The sequence below is a fragment of the Protopterus annectens genome, chromosome 9.part0 (genome assembly GCF_019279795.1).
Source record: "Protopterus annectens isolate FY-2018-M chromosome 9.part0, PAN1.0, whole genome shotgun sequence".
Taxonomy (NCBI): domain Eukaryota; kingdom Metazoa; phylum Chordata; order Ceratodontiformes; family Protopteridae; genus Protopterus; species Protopterus annectens.
The window spans coordinates 1,393,631,686-1,393,650,868 of NC_056743.1; positions in this window are offsets into that span (position 1 = coordinate 1,393,631,686).

The following is a 19,183-nucleotide window of genomic DNA, read 5'->3' on the forward strand; positions in this document are numbered from 1 at the left end:
GGAATAATTGCCATAACTGGTTGTAGCTCCCATCTGCAGACAGTATGGCCAGTGTTGGAGAGGGCTCTCATTTTCGAGTGCAACGGTGGGGCATTGAGGAGTCAAAAGTAATGGTTTGGCTCCTCGTCCATCATCATGATGCAAGACTCCTGCAGGGCCAGTTTCAGGGCACTGAGTACAAAGCGGAAGCCTGGAACCGTCTAGCACATGATCTCACCAGTACTACATGCATCCCTCGGACTGGTGAGCAGGTCAGACACCACTACTCAGACCTGAAGAGACGCAAGGAGGACCGATTGAACCAGTGGATACAGGAGGCCTGTGAAATGGAAAATGCCCCACTACTGAGTATGTAGCCATAGAATGAAGTATGTAAGAATTGCTATTGTAGTCTATATTATGGCTAGGTATGTCTCAATATCCCTTCATTTACTTCACAACTGCAGGTGTCCGTGCTGCGAATCAGCAAGCCTATGCAGATAGGCTGCTAAGGCTGCGCCACCAGGCAGGTTAGTAATTATTCTGCATGTGTTGTCATATAAAAGAAGTGATAGAGCCTGAAAAACAGTGCTGTAACCCATTAATAAAGGTATAATAAGTGTTGAATAACTTCTCTGCATGTACTGTTATATAAAATAAGTGAGACAGCATGAAAAGGTGGTGTAACCCATTAATAAAGGTATAATATGTCTTGAATAAAAGACCTCTGCATGCACTGATAAATCAAATAAATGAGGGAGCCACTAGAAAAGTGTGTAATGTAATTAATAAAGGTATAATTCCTGGAGTGTGTCCATGTCACTTTCTTCGATATGTTGTTGTACCCTTGCATTATAGAAATAGTGCTGTTGTATTAAGAGCAGTCAACCCACACATGGGTAGGCCCATATAAAGTGGATGATGGGAGTGCCAGTAGCTGTTAAGCAGATATGCTGTCCTCAACTGTCGGTTCATGGCTGGCATGTACAGGTTAATCTGGCACATGAGTAGCTTGTTATTGTGTTCCCCAGAAATGTCAGTGTGCTGCTAGAAATGTAGGGGGCTGTTAACATATACTTGATAATGTCACCTGAACACATCCAGATATGTAGATATATAAATATAAATGAAATATATAAATATGTAGCAGTAACATCCGCATCCAGGACAATTTGTATGTCAGATACAGGTCAGGTATATCAAGAACTAGCAAAACCCATTTCACAATTTAACGGACATTGCCTAGTGTAATAATACATGTAGGGGATATATAACTGCAGTCAATAGGAATGTAGTGTAAACTATAAGTATATATAAGTTGTTAATGGAGGTATCTTTTTACTCCTTACTGTATGTGCATAAACAATGCAATTCAACACCTCAGTGGGTATGTCTAATCTCATAACATTTATTGGGACACATATCCTATTAGTTTATAAATATCTGCATTTACTTTGATGCATGTGCTCTGTTCATATACCACAATCTTGGTGGCCTGTTGCCACCAATCAATCCTGCATGCTGTTGGAATGTCCACTGTTGTTCTATATATGCATGTGTTATGCTTGCTGTTCAACTGTTGGAACTCTGGTGTGTTGGGTAAATGAGAATACTACTGTATGCTGTTACAACTAATTTGGAATGTTGTTGGCTATTACTAACCCATATTGTCATTAAATCCTCCTAAATATAGAACGTATGGGAAGGCTAGTCCCAGCGGACCCACCTGTCCCAGCTCAGCAGGCGATGGCACCTGGCACCAGCAGGTCCGGTGCCTAGCCCGGGACCTCCTCCTCCATTGGTCCTGTGCCACTTTCAGGTGTAAGCGCTGCAGGGGATGGGGCTCATCCTCCCCCATGCAAGCATGGCTGGAGGAGGGCACCTATCACCCTGCAAATGGTCCGGGCTGTGGTGCATAGGGAGATCGAGTGTTCTGTCGCTGAACCTCTACGCCAGCTCGAGGCAAGACTGGTGTGACTCACGGGTGAGCCTGCCCCTCCTACGCAGCCCCCAGCAAAGCCACTCTCTGGGCTGTGAAGGTGCAGTGGTGACTGCCCATGGGTGGGGATCTCAGTTCCACTGTTGCCATCTGTGGGCTCATGGGCTTGCGATTTCCAAACATCCTTCCCCGTCAATAGTGTTCACCCACCCCATGTGCCATATTCCCCCCTGTATGCGTCTTGTTTGTCTTGTCTGTTTACCTCCCCAACCTACCTCCCAAAATATACCTATTTCCCCTACCCCACATTCCAGTCTCACCTGAAAAAAGAAATGGGCAATCTGCTCCCACAAAAAAATTACGCCCCATACATAGCTGTCCATTTTGCACACATGTCCGCTGGACACATAAACTGAAATTTAATTGGCAGTACAGCATACTTAGTTGTCCTCCTCCCTCTCTCAGGGGTGGAAGGTTTCAAATTTCCCTCCAAATTACTAGTATATGCACAGCTGCTGCTGTTAAAGAAATGGGAAGCTATGGACCTTCCATACACCCATCCTGCACATCCCGAGCTGTTTTCCCTACTGTCTTTTCCCTCTTTGTGCCCCTTTTTCACGACTTTCCTATCTCTCTATTTTCTTTTCTTTCAAAGAAATGAGCGCAGGGGTTAGTGGGAGTAAGCACTTTTAAGCAGTACTAAGCGGGTTTGCGTGACTGTGCGCTTGTGTGCGCTTAGCTAAGTATTGCTAAGCGTCGTGCAAACCCGTGCAAACCCACTTACAAATGTTTAAAAGTGCCTTAGTCACCCTGCATGTGAGGGCCCTTGTTCTGCTCAGCAGCAAAATAAAACACCACAGTCTCGAATCCTGGACCTTGGACACACTAGACTAGTGACTAACATTGAGCAGCTTCCCTGCCCCCCGGAGAGGTGGTTACTGACTTGAAACTGTAGTTTTATTGGCCACTAGGGGTCATTTCCATAACTCCTTCATTTGTCCTCGGAGGAGTGGTTTAGGGCAGTGACTTGTGGTTTGTTGGCCAATTTGGGTCATTTCCTGTCTTATCCAGCCCCCTGCTATAAAGCACGCTTTAGCGCGATTTAGCCCGATTTAGCCCGATTTAGCGCGGAGTTGCTACTGTTGCACACTAGGGCAGCGCCCGGTTAAGCAGGTTTAAACTATTCGGCTACCTAAAGTCCACTCTTCAAATTTTCCTTAAAACTACCTTCCTCGAACTCTACTACTTATCTAATCAGCGTATCCTATAAATTAAAAGATCATCTCTACTTGACTCCAAGTAGACTATTCTCTATCTGTTAAACGTAGCACTTGCTCCTACAGTACTTATTACCTTGATACGGCACTCTTGTCATAGATAGTACCCCAAAAGGCAACCCCCATTTCTCGGTCACCCACGTCCCGAATCTTTTTAAAGTTTTTTGTCTATTCCTTCTAGCATGTCGAGGGATCAGTTGCTAGTGTCCTCTCCTGCTCAGCTGGTGAACCTGGGAATATTGAGGCAATGTTACAATTGCCTCATGTACACAGACAACCCTCTCCTCCTCCCACAAAACACAAATACATGCGAGATTCAACTACACGGCCAAACTGGAGGCTGAGCTCTCTCAACATAGGACTGGCAAGACCAGTCAGGAGGAGAAGGTTACCACACACACTATAGACCCAGTCTCACATATTACCATTACAACCTCAAATCATACACATAAACACACAAAGACATACTCGGAGGCTCTGATCAAAAATCTACCAAAACAGCAGAGGCCACCAAAGCAGACACCCAAACAACCACCACCTCAGAACACAACACCTGCAACACATAGACCTCACAGTCAGAGTGTCAAACAGTCACAGCCCTTAAGGCCAAACACAATGCCAGACACACTAGTCATTGGTGACTCCATAGTCAGACACACTGACGTCCGCTCACCAGACTGAGTAAGGAGAAGGTCACAGTAAGCTGCCTGTCGGGCTAGAATCCGCCACATAACGCAAGCACTCAGGTCTCTCAACAGCAGGTACAAATATGATTCAGTCATTGTCCACGCTGGTGTAAACGACCTGAGACGTACCTCCTTGGACTACATGAAAAGAGACATTGAGGAGCTCTCTGATTATGTAGCCCAGACAGGTATGACCCTGACCTTGAGCAGTATCCTACCTTCACCAAGAATGATGCCACAATACAGAGATAAGATGATCAGCTTTAACAATTGGCTTAAACACTGGTGTCATTCAAAGGGGATCCAGTGTCTGTCTGCCTGGGATGACATGCTGGACAAGCCACGCTGCAAGGGACGGCTTGCACCTGTCACCCCTGGGATTCCGGATATTGGCAAAGGCTCTTGCCACCCCATAGTGCCTTTTTAGGCAAGGCTCAAATTCTAAACCTACCACCCTAGAACACAAAAAGGAAAAAACTAAGGGTAATGCTGCTCAATGCCAGAAGTCTAAATCTCAAAATGCACGACTCGAGGCCCTTCTCAGTATGGAGAACATCGATGTCTGTGCTGTGACAGAAACCTGGTTCAAGGCTCCTGAGAGCACCCCGGCGCTATCAGGTTTTACCTCATATCATGCGTTCCGCCCCAAAATCTGGACAATACCAAGAAAGGAGGGGGTATCCATATTCATCAAGGACACCCACACCTCAAGACTGGTGGCAACGCACGATGCATCGGAGACCATCCAGGTGCAATTAACCATAGGCAAGACTGCTCTGCAAATTGTAGCATGTTACAGGCCACCCTCACAAACTCAGGAACCTCACATGGCCTTCCTGAAAACACTAGAGGGGATAAATGTATCACCAAACACCATCATACTAGGTGACTTCAATTACCCTAATATAGACTGGGAACACTACTCAAGCCCAAACACCCTAGCCCAAAAGTTCCTGGAATTCATAAACTCAAATGCCATGGAACAACTAGTCACCATCCCCACAAGAGGAGATAACATACTTGATCTCATCATCACGAACATGGGAGCACAATGTTCAACACGAGGTGTACCCTCACTGGTGAGATCAGACCACAAACTAATCTCGCTGGAGGTCCTCATCCCACCCCCACCTGAAATAAAAAGACCACAGTAAAGAACTTCTCAAAAGCCGACTTCACACTTCTAAAGACTAGTGTGGTCTCCTTTAAGGCCCCGAGCCATGGAAAACAGTACTCAAGCCGCTGAATCACTTACAAATGCCTTCTACCAGCACCTGCAGGACTGCATGGATAAGGCAATCCCAAGCAAAACAAAGACTCTTTGTACCAAAGGCAAGCATCCAGTCTGGTGGACCCCAGCCATAAACAAACTCTACAACAAAAGGAGGAAGCTACTACAAGATAGAGCAAAATCCTTAAAAGGTAAGACACCCTTGATCACTATAAGTAAAAACTAAGAGCTCTCATAAAATCATCCAAAGCAAATTTCGAGAGAAAAATAGCTAAAGACTCAAAAGACAATCATAAGGCCTTCTTTAGCTATGTTAGAAACCTGGGAGGAAACTCCCAGATATGCTCAGAGCTAGTTCAAAATGATGTGAAGATTACTGATCCTACAGACATTGCCAACATACTGGCTGACAGGTTCAGTGCAAACTTCTCCCCTCCCCAAAAGGAGAGATATCTATACCAAACGATTGCAGCCCCCAAACATCTCCAGCCAAGTGAGAACTGCTCTCTCCAAAGCAAAAACACAGCATCCATGGGACCTGATGGTGTCCCCGGCTGTGTGCTCCATGAACTCAATGAGGAATTAAACCCACAGCTAGGACAGCTGTTTAATCAAAGTCTTACCTCTGGATACGCACTCCAGGAGTGGCGCACTGCAACTGTGGTACCACTTCACAAAGGCGGTGCCTCCACCGACCCTGGAAATTACCGCCCATTAGCTTGACAAGCCTTATCTGCAAACCATGGAGAGGATCATAATGGACCTCATAAATAAAGACATAGGAATTTGCAGACTTTGGATCCAACCCAGTTTGGCTTTGTCAAAGGCAGATCATGCCTTTTAAACTTGGTTGACTTTTTCAAACAGTCACCAAAGCCATTGATGAGGGAAAGGCAGTCCATACAGCCTACCTCGATCTGGCTAAGGCCTTGATACAATACCCCATTCGGGTATCATTGAAAAACTCATCAGCTTAAATGTCAACCCATACATCACAAGATGGGTTGCAAACTGGCTGAGTGACAGAACCCACAGGGTCAGAGCTGCTGGCGCCATGTCAGACTCAAAGCCTGTCACAAGTGGTGTCCCACAGGGCTCAGTCCTGGGCCCACTCTTGTTTGGCATCTACTTTTCCGAAGTACAAGCAAACACAGGAGGGTTATGGCTGACAAAGTTTGCAGATGACTGCAAACTGGGCCATAGTAGAAAACACATCTGACACAGATATCCTTCAGAAGGGTCTCACAGAAACGGATAACTGGTGCCAGAGCCACGCCTAAAGTTAAATGCCAAAAATGCATAGTCATACCCTTCGGGAAAAACAAGGTTACCCCTAGCTACCAAATAGGTGGCAATCCACTGAGCACAGAAGAAGTTATCAGGGACCTGGGGACCCAGGTTGATAGTAGTCTGTCATTCGACACCCATGTAGCTAAAGTAGTTAGGAAGACCTTCTACATTGCCCACCTTATCATGAAGGGATTCTCATCTAGATCAAGGGAGGTCATAGTCTCCCTTTACTCATCACTCATCAGACCAATGATTGAGTACAATGCCCCATTCGAATGTATCTGACCCGACACTTGCAGCAGCTGGAGAGGCCACAAAAGTTCCTCACCAAAAGGATAAAGGGTCTCAAAATCTGTCCTATGCTGCCCGACTGAAAGAACTCCAGCTCTATTCAGTCGCTACCGCTTGCTCAGAGGTGACCTTTGCCTAACATACAAGGCCATGTCAAACCCAGATTTGATGAATATGCTTCACCTCAAAAAATCTAGATCCATCAGAGCCACAAGGGCGGAGACTTAAACCTTGACACGGCTATTAATAGGACGTGCTGGAGGGATAGATTCATCACCCAAAGACTCCCTATGCTGTGGAACAAAATCCCGGTACATGTGAGGCAGAGCACCTCGCTGGCCTTGTTCAAGAGAAATCTTGACCAATGGATGGGAGATCGCAGATATACCCCAGGGATTACCTCAGTGTCACTGCTCGACAGAGGCACAGAAAAATAATGGGTATAGTTCCCCATACTAAAGGGGTGGCCTAAGCCACAAAACGATGGGCTAGGCTTGTAAATGCCCTCGGGCAGATAGCCTAGTATGAACCTATGAACCTATGAACCTATGAAGTACCACTAAGCCACAGTAGATATACAGCAGGTTGTTGCTGAAATGTATATATCATGCATCAGAATGAGTGCATGTAAAGGAAAGATAGGAATGCCATAACACAAAACCTGTTCTTTGGAACTTTACCAGCAGTTGTTGTGGAATTGCATTACATGACTGTGATAACAGAACCAGACATTCTAGCAGTAAATAATGTTACAGCAGCACTTTGCAACCCCCACACAGTATCATAGCAGGACAATCACCACCCAAATGTACAAAATACCTGTGTGTTCAAGGTCTAGCAAGGATGTAGGCAGGCATACTCAGTACTGGAATTGTCCAGTTTCCATGAGCATCCTGTGATAATGTAAACAAAAGAAAAAGCACAAACTGTGCAGAAGTGAGTACATAAATATCCACAGTATAGCAGTTCAGAAACAGTTCATGTGCCAAATGAAAACATCTCAATAACTACGTATGTATGGCAGCTAATTGTATAAGTAGAAAAGAAACTACATACTCCCATGTATCTTGTGTTAGCATTTGTAGGGGTGGTAAAATTCTATACTGTCAACTGTGTACTGGAAGTGGCAACATTCAGGTCTGAGTACAACATTCAAATCACTGGCTACACCCCAAGCATCAGTTATAAGAAGTATACCAACCTTCTGACTTACACAATGGTGTACACAGCAAACAAGCATGGTCCCCACTTTGGAAAGCTGAAAGGGCTACGCCTACCTGACTTGGCAATTTATAGCATTGGGTTGCTATGACAGTGAGTACTGCAAGTACCACACAGCAGGCTGCATGCAATTGCCAAATGGTGGCCACCAATTGGTGCAGAGGCCATCACATGCACATGTGCAGATACCTATAAAAGCAGGCTGTACTTGCTGTCCACACATGCAATCATTTCATTGCAGGTACGGAGGGAGAGAGAGAGAGAGAGAGAGAGACGGACGCAGACAACAGCAGCAGAAAAAAAGAAAAAAGATAAAAAATATATATATCGAAAGAAAAAGTAATATATTGAAAGAAAGGAATAAAAAATAAAAGACTATATTGAAAAAAAATAATATATAGAAAAAATATATTGACAAAAATATATATATTGAAAAATAAATAATATATTGAAAAAAAAATTATATTGAAAAAAATATATATATAAAAAAATAAGATACAAAAAAGAAATCTATTACAAAACACACGGAACCGACAAATATGAACACATACAAAGGAAAGGTATGTAACAGCTATGTATTTACTGGCATGTAGCAGATGTTTATGAAGAGTACTCTACATAGTTTGAATCATCCATATGTGTCAGCAGTACGTATCTATGCACAGATGTCATGCATAACTACTGGCATGGATAAATCAGTGTGTAGCTGTGTCCAGTGGGATATGACTGTGACATATGTAGTTCAGCATTAAATGTCAAACATCTGATCCATGTTATCTGTGTTCTGTACAGTAGTGTGTACAATGTCTGTTTGGGGGAGTAGCGCATACGGTTATATAAACATGGATGTGACAGAGTAACAAATGCCTGATAGTCATATTAATGTGTAGCTCAGCATTGGTGACAGCTGTACCAGGCTAGTATGCTAATCTAGCATTTGCAGCTATATATACACCCTCTAATATTACTGTGTGCTCACATATGGCACCTGTTCATGTTGCAGCAAGGCCCGACAGGTCAGCCATGAGGTACACAAACTTAAAACAGTGTGGACCTTGTGTGTGTATGGCACACACATACAGAGAGATCTGTCTGTGTCAGATATATTAGCATCTGTACATGTGTATAGAGCAAGGGACATACTGCAACTGTTTGTGAAGGGTGGACATATATATGTTGTTGAAGGTTATGTTCATATTTCTATGTAGGTTGCAGTGTGTGGCAAACAAGACAGCATACAGTGCTGGTATATGACATGTGGTGGTTAAATGCTGTGGGTATGATTTGTCAGGTTGGCAGTGTTGCAGCCAGTGAGGCCTGCTAAAGCTACATGGGCTGAGAACACCTTCAATGCATTCCGCACAACACTGTGCAATATTATGACATAACTGTACACCTCACAACCTTCACATAATTGATATCCCCACCATGAAAGGTAGACTGTATATATGCCTATATGTATATCTATATGTACACCAATGAATGTTTACATGTATGTGTGTGTGTATATATATATATATATATATATATATATATATATATATATATATATATATATATTTTTATATATATATATATAGAGAGAGAGAGGGAGAGAGACAGGGTCATATTTACTGCAACAGATGCCTGGTGACACAGCCATGGACGCAAGCTCAATGTTGACACTGCATTGGCATCCCTTCTTGCAAAAACTCTGTACCCATTAACTACCACATAAGTGGTAGTCTACTAAACACCAAAGGTGTGATAAGAGACCATGGGACACAGGTGGACAGTAGTCTCCCCTTTGATAATCACAGTGCCACACTAGTCATGTCATCTGTCTATGTGGCACACATCATCACAAAAGGTGTGTCATCCAGGGAAATATAGGTCAGTGTTCCCCTCTATTCATCACACATAAAGCCCAGTATAGAGTACAATGCCCCATGTGGTATGCACCTCACAAGACATCTACAGCATCTGGAAAATACACAGACATACCTCCCAAAGAGTAATACCAGCCTTAAACAGATGCCTTATGCAGATCGTCTCACAAACCCACAGCTAGACTGTGTCGCATAACGCCTACCCAGAGGTGACCTCTGCCTACCATACTAAGGTATGTCAAACCCAGAGCTGTTGGACATGCTCCACGTAAACAGATCACAATCCCTACGAGCTACACGCTCTACAGACCTAAACCTTGTGACCTCACTAAACAGCACATGTTGGAGGGATAGATTCCTATCTTAGAGACATCCCATAGTCTGGAACAAACCACCTATCAATAGCAAACAAAGCTCCTAATTAGCAGTCATCATAAATAATCCTGATGATTGTATGGGAGATAGGAAATACACCCCGAGAATCACCTCTGTGGCTCTACTTGTCAGGGCCACATGAAACGTAATTACCTGTTTGTCAAAGGCCAGGGTAGCATATGGCTAGACTTCTATAGGCCCTAGGGCCAATAGCCTATTACTTACCTATAAAGCGATACACACTCACATGTACTTGTTGCAATAATTGCTATGTGAGGTTGACTGAGTGTGACGGTGAATGTGTTGGTGAATGTGTCAGAGTTCTGTATATGTGTGATAGCTTAGTGGGAAACTGTTTCTGTCATGGTATTATGTGTCCTAGCTGTGATTCCAGCAAAAGATGTGTGTGCAATTGCTAGGTGGAAAATGCAGTATGCCATACGGTCTGTTGTAGTCCCTTGGTGTCGACTGGGGTGTCCCATTGTAGGCTAAAGCAGTACATGTATGCTTATTGAGTGTTACTGCTGGTGAATCCAACTCCTGCATGAACTGTAGTACTACCTGAAGCTGTATGCCTAAACAGCACAGTATGGTGTATGTCCACATTTCTTGGAACCACTGTTTTGTGTATTCCCTGTAGTCCTCACAGATTACATACCTCAGGTATAAGGTTTTGTAACTACTGGCACACAGTACTGTATGGTACACAGCTAAAGGTCATCTGGGTTGCCATACCTTTGTGTCTGGTATGTATGTCTGATGTGTGTGTGGGTATGCCTGTACCATGGTCTCTGTCATATGTGTGTTACAGGATATAGGTGCGTATCTAGCAACATATATAGTCTAGTACAGCAGTATGCCACTTATATTAATGAATCTGCACATATGTTAGGCCGGGGTTTGCCATCAATGAGTAGTGTGGTATACTGGTAATACTGTAACTGGACTTTACAATCATTGCAATGGATTACATATTTCTTGAAGCATTAGCTTGATATATACCTCCTGTGGCTAGGTGGTGCATTGTGCCGCATACAGTGTGCCATGTACTGTTGTATAGTCTTACATACTGGTTTATCTTTGTTGCTGTGGAAAACATGGTTTGATATATAGAGTGTGCCAGGCATTGCCAAGCAGTTGTGGGCTGAGCACTGATATGTGGTATTGAAAGTGTATATCCTCTGACAGCCAATAGATTGCTATATATGGCAGTTAATTGATATCTGTACTTTAGAATGTTAAGTGTGTCACATGACTTTCTCACACATATTGTTTCATTGTCTTCCAGGGTCATGGCCTACCATCATAACCCCACCTATAGCCCGGCAGAGGAGGAACAGATAATGACAAGCCTGGTGCAGCACTATGCCCTGCTGTTCTCCAGAATCAGCCAGGACCAGCATGAGTGGATTGCACTGTGGCAAGATCTTGTCCATAGGGTAAATGACATAGGCATGCATAACCGGACATATGAGCAGGTACACCATCACTGCAGTGATTTAATTAGACATGTCCGGCAGCATGTGTCTGATATCCGTAGGCCATAGCTTGCCACAGGTGGTGGGGTAGCCATCCATCCCCCCCTCACCAGAGTGGAGGAGCTGCTCCTGAGCCAGGTGGCTCCTGGCCAACAATAACAACAAGTAACATGTATCAACATGGAGGCCAGAGCCACCCAGCAAGTTGACACGGAGCGTGCAGGTAACATGGCATAGCTGTAGACTACTGTTACCTCTATTGGTAGAGCATGCTTATGTGAGATGTGTGCTGTGTAGTTAGAAGATGTGGTGCCTAGTGTTGTGCAATACTAATAATTAGGAATATAATCTGTAGGCCTGTCACTGTTAACCATTGTACTACTGTAACATTGCAAAAACACAGTAGCAATGCCACAGTTATTGCCACTGACAAACTGTCTCATATCCTTGTAGGTCCCTCTGGTGTGACAGCAAGGCAGCAGATCTATGCTGGTGAGTGTGCTCTAAATTTAATATTGCTAATTATATGTGCATGTCATAGGTGAGGTGTAGGCCATGTACACATATCACACCTACGCATAATGCATGCTGTGCATGTTTGCTGTGAGACCATGCACATACCAGTAACATGGGTAGCTGCCCAAAACACATACAATACACAGAGCATCCCACACAATTGTGGCAACACTGTAGTGGACATTGGATAGGCAGAGTCAATACACATGCACACAACATACACAACTTTGTCATATGCAGTACACATTAACATGCTGCACATGGCATATTCAGACACCTGCTGTAAGGTCACACTCCAGTATCCCAAATGTCATCCACAAAGCACACATAATATACCTGAGGGGTAGATGCCTCTCATGTGGCTGTGTGACACTCTTCAACACATAACACATTCATGTTAGGCAATGCCCCCTATTGGGCACCATACAAACCCATGTAACAACTGACTGTGAAATGGTGAATGTAGCCATGATACTGCAGTTCCAGTACAGCATGGTATGTGCTGGTCTGGCACACATTAGTAGCCTTGAGTGAACACATGATGCTGCATGATGATGGCTCATGGTACTACACCCCATCCAGTTACAGTGACCACAGTACCACACATAGCATTAACTGCTATGCACCTCAGTGTTGTGTGTGTGTGCAAACACATGCACCGATACACAATATGCATAACAATCACCATTTGTACAAAGTGACACATATATGTCTTGTAATGCTATTGAGTGTATAGGTCACATGACACACACTGTGCATGTGTGATGTTTAATGTTGCAGTTTTGTTGTAGCATGCTATGTCATGGCTGGCACTGGCATGTTCACAATATGTCCTACACTCACCATAACCACTGTACAATGGCTATGTTGAGCAATGGTATTCCATCAGGTATACATGCACCACTCATCCTGTGTCTATACATAGCATGCATGTGCTAAACCTGTGTCCACAATTATCTGCTAAAGACACAGATGGTCTAATCAGAAATGGATATCTATGTGACACACAGATACACATCCAGCCATGGTATGTATACCTGTGAGTGATGGTGCACAGGACATTGCAAAGCTTTTAATACTTGCACAGAAATGTTGTGTCCATGTACACATTGCATTCCAAGGTAAGGCCAATCACCGAACAACAACACACATGCATCAAAGCCATGTATACTGTTATTAGCAAGGACTGTCTACACCCGCACTGCATGCTGTTGAGCAATACATATCCTGCATGCTGACACGTGTGATATAACTGTTTGGCTTGTGATACTGTACCCCGCCATCATCCGCTATTCAGTATGTTCTGGATTGCTGGTGGTGTGTGTCTGTGTGTGTGTGTGTGTGTGTGTCTGTTTTAGTGAGGAGTGCATTTGTGTGCATGTGTGCATGTGTTCATGTGTGCATGTGTGCATGTGTTCATGTGTGCATGTGTGCATGTGTGCATGTGTTCATGTGTTCATGTGTGCATGTCTGCATGTGTGCTTGTGTTCATGTGTGCATGTGTGCATGTGTGCATGTGTTCATGTGTTCATGTGTGCATTTGTTCATGTGTGCATGTGTGCATGTGTGCATGTGTTCATGTGGGCATGTGTTAATTTGTGCATGTGTGCATGTGTGCCAACATCATGTACAGGTTGTAAAGTGTGTTTCCTGTCTTCCTCTCACAGGTGCTGACTTTGGGCTGGTATTGCTGCAGGCTTTCCAGTTGTTGTAGTTGTCTTGTGAGGTACATAGCAAAAGTGACGTTGTACTCTATTATAGTTCTAGTGAGTGATGAGTAGAGAGGAACAATGTCCTCTTCTATTCTGCATGAGACACATTTTGTGATGAGGTGTACCACATAGGGGGGTTTCCTGACTACTGTGGGAATGTGATTATCACAGTTGTGTCCACTGTCCACCTGTGACCCAAGGTTTCTTGTCACACTTTCAGTGTGAAGTATACTACCACCTATGTTGTAGTTCTTGGCTACAGTGTTTTTAACAAAGGGTATGAAAATGCACCTTTTGGCATTGAGCTAGAGCCCATGGCTTTGACAACAGCCATCTGTCTCAGTGAGGCCCTTTTGTAGGATGTCCACATCTTTAGTGTTTACAGTTATGGCTCCTAGTTTGCAGTCCTCTGAAAACTTCAGTAGCCACAGACCTTCCATGTTAATGTTTACTTCAAAGAAGTAGATACTACACAGCCTGGGAAGTTATCTGGTCCCATGGCTGCTGTGATACTGGCTTTGGATAGTGTTTTTTACCTGTGCAGCCGTGATGACAGCAACTTTGCAGTCTTCCATTATAGAGATATGCTCTTTCATGGGTGAGAGGGGGGTAAAGTTAACACTGATCCTATCTGCTGCCAGGATGTTGGCAATATCAGTTTGGTCTGTATATTTAGTGCCATTGAGCTGTAACTCAGAACAGATCTGTGTGTAGTCATGACATGGACCTGTCTGTTGGGCAGAGATCTCCTGATTAGACAGTATGCAAAAGAGTACAGATTGGGTTACATTCAGTCTTGTTGCATGGGACAACTATTTGAGGCCAGTAATCCTCTTGTTAAGGTACTTCAGTGGTCTTTCTGGCTGATGAACGTGCCTAGTCAGATTCATCGCAAGTGTGTTGTGGTACTCTCTGACGGGTCTGATGACCGCTGAGTAGTGGGAACCTCCTTTGAGCTACATGCACAGACCTTGGCAGTTTGTGTGAACACATAGCATGATTTTCTGACCACTTTGTGAATGTGTTTCTGGAAGTAGAGATGACTATCCACATTTGTCCATAGATCCCTTATTATCACATCCGTATTTAGCCTAAGTGTGTGATCATGCCCAGTATGACCTTTCAGTATGTTGCTGCCTGACATTTGCTTTGTTTCTTTGTGTGTGAGCATGCCCAGTATGACCTTTCAGTGTGATGCTGAATGAAATCCACTACATTTGTTGGAGTGTGTGAGCATGCCCGGTATAGACATTTATACTATATGTGTATGGAAAATCAAGTTGTATTTTTACAGCAGGGCTCACCTTTGTGTCATAGATCAACAGGGATCATGCTGTGCCTGCAGGGCTTCCATGAGACACTTTGCATAGACTTATCGACATTTCTACATACGGAGGGACAGCTATTCTTTATACATTTCTACCCGGGGGCACACCTGATTGTTACTGTGGATGTACATAGGATGAGGGTTTCACCTGACACTTATACACATTTGCTATGCCTGCACTGCTATGTACGGTACACCATTTCAGTCTGTACTGGTGCCTATCATACTGGTTTGAGGCATAATTCTGTGCTACAGATCCTAGTGTCCAATGTCATGTATATTAGATTGCGACTTCATAGCCTACACAACTCACATCACCTGGTTTGATGTTCTCTGTCTGCATAGGCCTGTGGGGGAGGTTACCCATATGCCTCTTTAGGGACATGATACAGCATTTCTTTGTGTTTGCATTACTGTACAATAGTCCTGCTGTGTCTATGCCACTGAAATGCTATCATGGCTTAGTGGTTCAGTACTGTGACTATAGTGCAGAGTATCCTGGGTTTGAGCCCTGTCACTGATTTTTATTTTCATGCTGGACAGACCAGTCTGCTTAAGGAACAGTAAAGCAAATATGAGCATGTTTACCTGACTTTGCTCAACTTTGCACAACTTTGCCCGACCTTGCCCAACATTACTCAATGTTGCCCAACATTGTGCTAGTTAGCACGGGCAATTTTGTTTATATATACTAAATATTGGTAAATGCTGCTTAGCACTGCTTTATATTGCTTAAAACATGGCAATCATGCCTCCAGTGGTGCTGCAGGGCTGCCTATGTCGGATGCACATACTACACTCCCTATACATATTTGGAAACAGGTAGTGCCAAGTTAGGCATCCCTTTTATTTTATGTGTGAGTCAGAGAGAGGTATAATTTCCAGGGTTCCTACTGAGCCAGTGTATGTGCTATGCATTGCCTCTTTGCCAAGGCCAAGGCATACTGGGCATGCCTCCTTCTGCATACTGGGGCAGACTCAGGTTGTTCCTCCTCCGAGTCACGCTGTGCCTGTGCAGGCCTTGGCAATGGTGGGGGGGCTGTTTGGCCCTGCCCCATGCTGTTCCTGCTGCAACTGTTTTCGCAGGATCATATTGTGTAGCATGACACATACCGTGACAATTTGGGTACATGTAGTTGGTGAGTACTGCAAGGCTCCACCAGATGTGTCCAGGCACCGGAACTGTGACTGAGCATCCCAAACACATGCTCGATTACATTTTGTGTTTGTGCTTGTGCCTCATTATGGAGTTCTTGTTCAGGTGTGTGTGCATTTCTGATGGGTATCATCAGCCATGGCTCCAGTGCGTATCCAGCATCCCAAACTAAGTGACCATCAGGGATGTCCCCATTGGCAAATGTCTGGTACAGCTGCTTCAGATGCCAGATATGGGAATTGTGGTAGCTTCCAGGGCAGCCAGCACACACATTCAGTATTATGCCCTGGGCATTGCACATGACCTGGCAGTTGATGGAGTGGAAGCCCTTGCGGTTGATGTAGGCCCTACCCCGCTCACCAGCTGGTGCTTTGATGTGTATGTACGTGCAGTCCATTGCACCCACTACCTCAGGGTATTCCGCTATTTGCTGGAAGAGATGCATATTGCTGGCCAATACCTCAAGGAATTGGGGAAATATACATGATCACCAACATGTGCTGACATGGCATTCAGGAACTGGTGCAGTACCCTGTATGCTGATGCCTGTGAAATCCCCATCATATCACCAGTTGGTCTCTGGAAGGTACCTGATGCTAATATTCTTAGACCAACACATACCTTGGTTTCCACTGGGATGGGTTTCCCTCTGTTGGTTCTGTGTGTGAGGCATGGCCTGCACAGCTCAACAATTTGCTGCAGGAGCTCTCTGTCCACTCTATAGTGCTCCACTATCTCCAGCTCATGTAGCCCCTGGTAGGTTACCCTGGGTCTGTACACTCTTCTCCATCTCCTCACTGTGGGCTGCTCAGCAACATTCGCAATGGCACCACCCTCAGCATCTTGCACATGTTGCCTTATAATAGCTATGGCAGCCCCTAACATTTTTTTGTCTCAGTTAAGCTTTTTAAGTTTTCACTTCTCTTTGTATACTGCAGTGTTGCAGTGTTTCTGAGTAAAACATGGAGGAATGTTGTTTACAGAGTTCTAGATGCTGGGCTGGGCTGGGCTAGTGTACTGCCTGTGTAATTGGCTGATTCTGATTGATTTCACCTGGCAGCTCTGCTAGTTCTCCTTGGTTAACTTCCTACTACTACTTTTCCTTCCTTTTCCCTTTCTGTTTCCACAGGGGACAGCGCCGCACAAACAAGTGCAAACACATGCACACGAGCGTACACGCATGCACACAGCCTTACAGAGGCTTACACAGGCTTAGGCGGGTGCAGATCCATGCACACAGGCTTAGACAGCCTTACACAGGCTTACACGGATGCACACATGTGCATACAGGCTTAGACGGGTTTACAGGCATGCACACGTGCGCGCACACAGTGTAAGCATCTTTGCAAGAAACTTTGGTGGTAACGACGGTGTACACCTTCGGTTTCTGGGTTTCAGTTCAAACAACTGTAGACATGCCTCTTCCAGTCCTGAGTAACTCACAGCAAACACATGCCACTCTGCTCCAATAAGCTTACAGTCTTTGATACATACCCCCTCATGATGTCACCTATCTTCTACTCTGTTACTACCCTAATCCTACTCTTACACTCTAGGGACATGGTTCACATGGCAGGGAAAACTGGGATTCACTATCCTTATACTCATTTGCATAGGACTGCCTACTAATGCTTGGTTACATCTCTCAGACTGAGCTTCCCCCCTTAGTAACCACTATTCAGTAGCCATGTTGTCTTCAGCCTGCCATTCACCTGCATGGCAGATGGATATTTTTAATAAAATGCCTATTTTTGGCTTTTATTGTTTTTTCTGGTGTTTAGAGCACCGCACGTTTGCGCGGCGCTGTGCTGCGCTACGCTTAAACATCGGAGATCGGAGAAAAAAATTATTTTTTATTATTTTGCAACACATATAAATGCCAATGGCCTTATATTTGGCCATTGGCATGCTTCCTCAACTGGATGCATCCTTTATTTGGAGCTGTCATTGCTCCGTTTTGCTATTTGCAGAACGGTACTCAGTTACCAACGGAGTACATTTCTGTAAATGACACTACTCTTACTCGGACAGGTTAGTGTTTCCTGGATCACATATTTACCTCATTTGCATAGCTTTCAGCAGCAAATGAGGTAATTTGCATAACCTAACACTGTCCGTGCAAGAGTCGTTTTAGGAGCTCTCATGCACGCCCCTGGTGGCTGTTCCTTGATCGCTTGGCTGACATATTGGCTGTCTGGAGTCTTACTCTACTCTTAGACTCTGTGCAAGCCTTCGTGAATCCGGCCCCATGTCATTGACTGTAGTTCTGCTCTTAGGCTGTCACAAGATGTTTGACAGTGTGAATTGGGTTTTTATATGTCAGGTCATGTCTTTGATGGGTTTTCCAAAGAAGATATACATTGGTGCAGACATTTATATTTGAACCCTTCAGCATGTATTTATTCCAATGGCTGCTTATCATCTTGAATTTACCATAAGAGAAAAAGTAGGCAGGGCCACCCACTCTTCCCCTCCCTCTTTATTTTGGTAATGTATGTGGTAGAACAGTGTTTTTTAAAGAACATGGACACTTTGGTAAAGTTCAGGGTTTAGAGGTGCAATTCTCATCCTTGTTTGTGGATGATTGTTCCATATGACTTAATCATCCAGAAGCACAGGTTAGTCAAATTCTTTTCTCATGACAGAACATGGCTTTTGTAACATGCCATAATATTAATTTGAGTAAATCATTGGTCATTCTACTCTCTAAAGAGGCCTTAGCTTCCTTAGGAACCCAAACTTAAATGCTTATGGGAATAGTGACTCAGTGTATGGATTTGGGTATACCAATGCATTTGTAGGTAAACAAAATAATGAATTTAAATGGCAACTTGTTA